The sequence below is a fragment of the Passer domesticus genome, chromosome 4, assembly GCF_036417665.1.
Source record: "Passer domesticus isolate bPasDom1 chromosome 4, bPasDom1.hap1, whole genome shotgun sequence".
Taxonomy (NCBI): domain Eukaryota; kingdom Metazoa; phylum Chordata; class Aves; order Passeriformes; family Passeridae; genus Passer; species Passer domesticus.
Genome location: NC_087477.1, coordinates 64,427,497 through 64,436,135, shown reverse-complemented (window position 1 = coordinate 64,436,135; position 8,639 = coordinate 64,427,497). Strand labels below are relative to the sequence as shown.

The 8,639-nt window shown below is 32.9% G+C and overlaps 1 long non-coding RNA gene across 1 annotated transcript; it reads left to right on the top strand.

The window, feature by feature from the left end:
• The first annotated feature begins 3,670 nt into the window (after nucleotides 1-3,670).
• LOC135300058 (uncharacterized) lies at nucleotides 3,671-7,855 on the top strand. The gene is made up of 3 exons (XR_010361929.1): nucleotides 3,671-3,851; nucleotides 6,688-6,769; nucleotides 7,467-7,855. It is a non-coding gene; the product is annotated as an uncharacterized LOC135300058 (long non-coding RNA).
• The last annotated feature ends 784 nt before the right edge of the window (nucleotides 7,856-8,639 follow it).

Below are 8,639 nucleotides of genomic sequence, written 5' to 3'. Positions count from 1 at the left end.
TCTAGCTATACAAAATGGTATGTAAGAAGGTCACTACAACAAATGTTCAGTTTTGTCTCCTATACATATAATGGTTTAAAACCACATTTCTTTTATACCATAAAAGGCCATAGCATGTCACAAATCACATCTACTTTATTGGCAAACATCTACCCAGTCTTACTATAAGCCAGTGTCTTTTCATTTGGAATAGAATAAATAATAATGAAGAATATGAAGATGTGCATGAAGATGTGTATCCCTTGATGGGAGGTTTGAAAAGTTTTTCAGGAACTCTAAGGCATGATCTGCTTCTGGTTGCTAAGTGGTGCATTATTACCTGTGGCAAGTGACTTTTTTTGTTGTTTTTTTTTTTTTTATATCTTATACCTTAATGAATGAAAATGAGGTATGTGTTTTATTTACTGGTAAAGAATCTCTTTTTTGATAGTGACTAAGTAGGTTCTATACTTTTAAAAGAAATCTGTAAGGGAGCACAGGAAAAAATCTCAGAAAGCCTCCAGATATATAAAGAAAACTAGAGAAATAAAGCTGAAAAGAGGTTGGACAAGGAAGACATGGACCTTATAGCCGTTAGTCTTCTTGTACTCAGAAATAGACCATACACCTTAAAACTCCAGAAACAATATCTAATGGAATGTTTCTGTTTATTACCTTCAACTAATTTTTTATCAAGTTTGATTATGACAATGTTACTCTAAGTTTTATTTAACTCTCTACTTGGGTATTGGGGCAATGAATACTCAGGGATTCTAATTCCTGTGCTTGCATAAGCATAATTAAATTTTCTGTGTATGTTTTGCCAGAAGATGAGCCATACATATGCTGTAAAACCTTCAAACTTATTTTACATGCCCAGTCATACCATGACACATGTATCATACACAGGCACTTCCAAGATGTTCCGGGCTGTTGCTGTGTTCAACAGGAGTTTTGTTATTTTTCACAGAATAAAGGAATTCAATATAATATATACATGAGTATAATACTACTATGTTGCAGTAAGAGAACTTAAAAAGAGAAATGTAAGTCCTCATTCCTGTTTTAGACAGCATTTTAAATTTTTCTTAGATATTTTGTTTAATATAAATATTATTTTCCCTTCTATAATTGAAATAATAGAGTCAAAACCCTTGCAGATTCAGATTTCGCATCCACCCTTTTATACAGTGAGTTACTAGTAGGATCAAAACTTTTTCTATGCTTTTTCCTCACTGTCAATTTCCTTTCTCCTTAAGACAAGTCATACAGAATTCATCTATGATATGTTATCTTTTGTGTCCTAAATCTAAGGAAAACTTAAAAACCATATCTTCCCCTTTCCTGGTGACAGCTGTGAAAATTTAAAGAGAAGGTTTTTAATTCAGAATTTAAGTTTTAGAAAAAACTCTATGAATCTTACTAAATTATTGTGAAAATCATGTTTATAGGAATCTTCCATTGGAAGAACATTGTGGGATTTAGGTCAATTTATATGGAGAAACATTGCAGAGGATCATACTTTCTTTTTTAAGCACACAAGATGTAAGTGATATTTCTTACAGGTTCATTTTAAGTGTCTTGTCAATTACAGTGTGGTGGTTTTTTTTGTTTTAATTTCAAATTACCCATCTTAGGTTTCTACTTATTTGGACTGCAAATGAAGCAGTTCATTTGGGAACTAGGTTCCTCCAAAATAGGTCTTTCAGTGGATATGATCTCCAATGTGCTCATTGCAAGAATTTTTTTTATATTAGCACTGAGATACATCTTCATTAATAGAATAAACCAATATTTTCTTTTCCTTTTTACATATTTCTAAATAATCATTCAGTGCTGAACCCTATGAACAAATTCCTTACAAAGAAAGATTGTTCTACAAACACTCAATTTCAAAACCAAAGAATAATCAAAACAACAATTCACTTCCATACTAATTTCCTAAGCTATTTGATAATATCAGGGTTTGGATACACACCTTGCTATTAAACCAGCATGATCACTGTTCATGCAATATTCAGTGACATTTTGAGTACAAATACCAAGATTATTATCTTTTAATATTAAACATTATATGAGTGTTTAAAGTGCCTGTGAAGCATATTCATATTAAATATTATTACTGACATTTGAAAAAGGTCAAAAGGGATGGCCTTATGCAAAAAAAATCATATTAGCAGCAAGACAGAATCATTACAATTATTAACAATAATAATTTGATTGGGAAAAGATTAAATTTGAGAATCTTCTGGTATTTTTGCAAGTTAACTCAACTACCTATTTAAATTTGTCAAAATTGCAATCTCTTGAACACACTAATATCAACATCAGGTTTTTTCTGTCAGTTCCATTAAGCATACTTTTCCTAGCCAGCCACATATTGAAAGTATAGAGACGCAGAATGGAGGATATCACTTTTTCCCTTACACAGCAGATATAATTACTAAGCTCCCTATTGCATCTAGCAGAGGTGAGTAGGTGAAGCCAAGAAAGATGTTTGTTTACTAAACTCTGCAGCAGAAAAAGCTAATGTTCTATAACTAATCTAATTCTGTGTTTGAACAGAGGGCTGGATCCTCTGCAGTCATCAGCCTTTTTCCCTAGACAGTCAAACTCTTGTCTGTAATCTGAAACTTTGTTTTGCTTAGAAACTTTATTAGCACTAAACTCATTTTAAATTAAGGTAATAAAAGAACTGGAAAGGAAACTCCAGATACATTAGCTGCAGCTGTCTTCCTTCTTCATCCCTTCCAAATTTTTCCAAGACAGACAAGCATTTATCTTAATTTTCTGACTCAATTTCGTCTCATCAAGGGTTAGATTTTATTTAGTTGTGCATGTTCCGTTTCTGTGTATTTTAAGACTACATAATTCTCTCTTATTTGGAGATTCATACCCTATTCTTAAGTCAAAGTACAGTATAGTTTTATAGTTTCTAATCTGGAGATAGGAGTTCGTTATTTGGCTTTGAGACACAGAAAGAGGTAAATACATTCTACAAACATAAATCAGAAGCCAAGTAACTTGCCTTTTATCTATGCCCACAAACAGATTAATAGTGATCTACTATAGCTCTAGCCAGCTGATTAGACAGAGCTATTAGTAGCCTCTCCTTCTCTCAAAAAAGGTATAGTTTACATCTGCTTTATCTCCCACTAAATGGAATTTTGATTTCATGTCTGATATCACATATATGGCACTTTAAATTGTCATTCATTATATCAATTTGTATTGCATAATCTAATAGGGTTGTTCAAGAATTAATATTAGACATATCACTAATGCTCATTTATCAGTGATCTAGATTAAAAATCTAAATATCTTTGATAACAAAATTTGCTGAGGAGAAAGAAAGACTGAGGGAAAGCAAGTAAGAGGGCAGTATTCTGCTATCATCATCTTAATATCTTGGCTAAATGGATTTAATAAAAAAAAGCATATGAGAACTGAGAAGGAAGGTTATATCTGTAAGCTGCACTGGGAAATTTTAGGGAATAGTAATGTAGATGGTATTATATAAGAGGGTATTGTTTCTGAAATTCCATAGGTACTGTGTAATACAGAAGAACAGATTGCATTGATTACATCAGATATCTAAAACCAGATGGAAATAAAGTTCTCTGTGTGTTTGTACAGCATTGTTATGGCCACTGCTATGCTATCCACTTACAAAGAGGGTGGGAAGAGGACAGAGATCTTTGAAACCTTTCCTGAGCACTGAAGATAATAAATGTCTGGGCCTGAATCTTTATCGACATAAATTTGTTAATGAAGATTATGTATGCAAGAGGTCATGTATGCTAAGGAGAAGAGGAAAATATTTATATCTCCTGTACAACTTGAAAAAAGGGGCAAGTGTTAACAGAAAAAGGGTAAGATTGCAGTATCTGAAAGGAAGTTTTTGATCATTCACTCTATTCCTAGCTATTCCAAAGATGTAAAAAACCTGATAACTCGAGGCAAGAAGTAGTAAGTTCATATTTCCATGGAGTTAATGTGCTTAACCTCTTGTTTTCTTGTCTTGCTAAGGATGCCTAAAGTAATATTGATATGCAGCAGCCAAAATCATGGGACAGAACCAAAGTTGGATTTAAAGTTTAAGGAACTATAGTACCTAACTAAAATATGTGAACTCTTACATATGCATATATACAAAAACATGAGAACCTTTTCTCATTCTTTGAGTGTAGAACTTCCAGTGGTTGGGACTTTGTCAAATTTGAACTGTATAAAATATTCCTTCCCTCATGAAATGTATTAACATTATTCTTATCTATGCAGCCACATTTTTAAAGAAATTGTAGGAGTTTAGTATGTTGGTGATATTTCCTTCATTGTTTTGTTTGTTTGAATTTAGTCTGAAATCCTCAAAATTACCAGAGGTAAGGAGGGAGCAGAAAGCCAAATCAACTTATCTTTGCCTTCTTAGGAAACAAACTTTGAAAACACTCATGTATGTTAACTGTAAAACCCATTGCCAGGTATTCTTTTGCCATTGTGAGCAGCCATATGTGATCTTCTGTGATATCTGCAGCTGACAATTGCTATTTTCAGTGTTGTTTTCTGTTTTTTTCAATCTCTTCTAAATGGAATAAGATTTGCATGCCTTTTTCAGAGGGCATTTTTTAAAATAACAAATTATGAAGAGCTAAGTAAATCTCTATCTAAGGAGGGGGCTGTTTATTTATTTCCTTCATCCTAGGTAGAGGTCTGGAGAAGCCTTCAGAATTGTACCTCAAAGCTGCAGAGCAGCAGAAAGCTCACAAAATTGATGGGAAATCCAATAATATTATGCACTAGTCAATATTAAGCTTTACAAAGCAATTTTTTTTCTATGGTTAATAAAACACAAGCAAGGACGTGATTTGTAACCACCTGTGAATTTATTAGGAAGAACTGGAGAAATGTCCCTAATAATAGAGGGAGAATGCTTCAGGCAAGCAGCTTGTCACACCTACATTAAAGCATAAACAAGTAAAAATGCTACAAAATATGATATTGTTCTAAATTTCCACAGCAGACACAGCAGAAACTTCTTAATTGATTGTCAGGCACATCACAGCAAAACCAGCAATCCTAAGTAAATGTTAAAATCCCTTTTCATTCTTTTTCTAATGATGTTAATAAGACTTTCTGGGCAGCAATTTTTGATATCATTAATCAAGTTTTCGAGAAGTTCCAGTCACTTTTCCTTCAGTCTTCTGCCATAGAAAAATTCACCTGAGGCATTTAATAATCATCAAGAAATGTGCTGTCTATTGTATTTTAGGATGAATTAGGAAATGGACAGGAATAATTTAACTAGCTCATGAGATGACAAAAATTGTGAGAATGAAGTTCACACAGCAGAAATGCTCATCAGGAACCCCCCTTTCAGAGCAGGTTTTCATCCATTAGAATTCCACAATACAGGTTGGGTTCTTTATTCATGACACAGTAAGGAACTTTTTGCAAACTTATAAGCTTAATTAAAGCATAATTAAAGGGAGTTTAAAGTTGGGCTGTGTTAGGAAGTTTTTGATGTAACTTTTTTCTGATAAATGTTAGTTCAAGAAAAACAAAAATAGTTTTCATGAAGTATATAAATTTTCTATTTCTTCTTTCAAAATGATCAGAAAATAAGCTCTAAATTTTTCATTTGCTTTGAAACTGTGGACCTCAATAAATACACTTTTGGGTTGAAATATTTGATAGTATTTATCTCTTATATAACATTTACCTCTCACATACCTTACAGTCAACAAGGCTTGCTTTAAATTGAAAAAAATAAAAATAACTTAGACTGGATCTAAATTTGTATATGGTTTTGCCTTATGCTTATGAAATCTCAAGATGCATACTTTCTGGTTTTCTTTTCTACATTGATTTTTCTCCAAGGAGATAAAAATCTTTTTCAAGAAGTTCTAATCACAGTAATAACATAATGGCTTAAATAAATGGATGATGGTACTACAGAAAAGTAGTGGTTTAGGAAGCCACATTCTAAAGAACATGAAATAACTTGTCGTCCCTTTAGGATTCAGGCAGTATGGAAGTATTGATACTCTTACCAATGTCTCATCTTCAATGAAACTGGTGTTTTTAGCATGACAAAGAAAATTCTTGGTTTGTTTACTTCATAATAATCATAGTTTGAAAGCTGTCAGTACCTCTCATTTTTCTTTGAGGGGCTGAAGGATATAAGCATATTCTTGGTTTTCATGACTGTAAATGAAAACTTTCACACAAATAAAAAAATTTGAAAGTGATTATCAAAAGTTTAACTGATAGAACTGATGCAATTACCTTTCTAAGCGCTTTTTTCAACCACTGATGTTCACCTTCTTTCCATACTTTGTGTGGGTAATATCTACCAGGTTAGAACACAAAGCAAGGGATGGTATTTTGAGATTTTTGTTTGTTCTGTCTCACTACACCTGGAATCCACATAAAAGAAAAAAAAAACAAGAAAAATCCTTAGCTGTCAACTGGGAAAAAAGACAATAGGAAAAGAGAATAAGATGGAAATCAGAAATCCTTCTCAGCATCTGAAAATAATCCCCAGAATATATCCTGGATTTGAAACAGGCAATGAGTCATTTTCTTTTTGTATCAAATATGTTGAAGGATTTGTTTCAGGAGGGTTTACATAGATTATTTTTTGTATCATTATATCAGTTTGTATAGAATTCTTGGTTTTTTTATAAGTTTTCAATCTTTATCTTGCAGCTTTAGCTACAAGAATCAGTAAAAGTGGACAATTTATCTCTGCACATCTCATGCTTATGAAGTAAAGGGTATTGTTGGGAAGGTAATATATTAAATGATTTTATTTAAAAATACTGACTTTATTTAATTTTTCATTTTTTAAAAAATGAAAATATCTTAAACATCCCATTAAATTACTGTTTGACTGTGTAAAAATGTTTATTTTTTCAATGTTTTTCATTGGAAAATTTTAAGTACATTTGTATTTTACTTGTGGAACACTTTGCACTGAGAAAGTATTAAAGCACCATCTGCCTAGTTTTATCAAGGACTATTCATGGTTATAGTTTTACTAATATGTTATTGATGTACAACTCATTGACCTTATGATCTTTTTGGCATTTATTATAAACATGTGCTTTTTTGGATGGTTTCAAGTTTATTTACTTTATTTGCCTGTTAGCTTTGTTCAGCATGAATCAATTTGCTTTAAGTTATGTGCTAGATGCTTTTTCCTTAACTAGAAATTGTTAAAGAAAATAAGGGCTTTCATGGAAAAAAAAAAACCCCATACTTGCATAGCATAAAGGATTTCTTTATGTTTAATGAATGAGCACTGTCAACTTGTGCAAAGTCAGTGGAAATTTACAGCCTGGTAAAAGCCTGCCCATATTGCCTATCCCTGTGTTAGGTGAGAAACAAGATAAAAGTTAGTAGTATCTTTCACTCTCATTTAAATGTTAAACATTTAGTACTGAAGTTGTACTAATATTGGCTATATCTATTTATTGATATTTCAGGTGTTAGAGGCTTGGAGCACCTCTCCTATTAAGACAGGACAAGAGTTGGAATTTTTCAGCCTACAGAAGAGAATTTTCCAGGGAAACCCTATATCAGCTATCCAGTACTTTAAGCAAGGGCCTAGAAAAAAGCTGGAGAGGAACTTTTTACAAGGATGTGCAGTGACAGAACCAGCGGGAATGGCTTCAAACTGAAACTGAGTACATTTTTTTAGATATTAAGAAAAAAATTCTTTGCTGTGAGGTTGGTGAGGCACTGGAACAGGTTGCACAGAGAAGCTGTGAATGTTCCATCCCTGGAAGTATTCAAGGCAAGGGTGGATGGGACTTTGAGCAGCCTGGTCTAGTAGGAGGTGTCCCTGCCCATGACACAGGGGTTGGAACTTGATGATTATTCTGGTCCCTTTCAACACAAACCACTGCATGATTTTATGAAATCTATTTCTAGGTAACATAGATTACTTCACAAAGTGAGGCAGTCCTAAATTAGCTCTAGAGAACATTGAGTCAATATCATATAATCAGCATTTTTGTTGATTGAATTGTATATAGAATCATATATAAGAAGCTAATGTGCATTAACTTAAATATACATAGATATATTTCCTTGATATCTCTCTATAAACTCTACATACAACTATCTCATCAAATACTGTTGATGTTTGTGAGGTCTCTGGCCTTGGTTCAAATAGGTACTTTCTTGAAGACTGCTATGTGCAGACTTCAGTGTTTTGAGGAAGTTTCCCTGTCTAACCATCCAGGAGGAGGAGGGTCAGACAGGGAAGATGAGTAGAGGAGTTCTACAAGACTTTTTCTTCAGCAAGTGATATTTCTCTAGATTTTAATGGTTTTTATGATGCTGAGTATAATTTTAAATTTCTTAACAAAAATAAGTTTTAAACTGAAAGAAAAGAAAAACCTCAACAAAAACATACTTTCCCAGATGGAAAAGCTTCAGCACCTCTACCATAGGTAATATTTCACTTCAGTCTGTGCTGAAGTGGATAGTAACTGCAGCAATTAGACCTGAGAGAAGTGTATTTTTATTTGTAATGTAAATTATGTCATGTTTTCAGTAAGGCTTTGAATTGGGTTACACTGCACTAGCAACTCAGCCTCTTGTGTGTGTGTATTGAGTGCCCAGGTATTTTTTTGGGTCTTCTTGATTAGGCC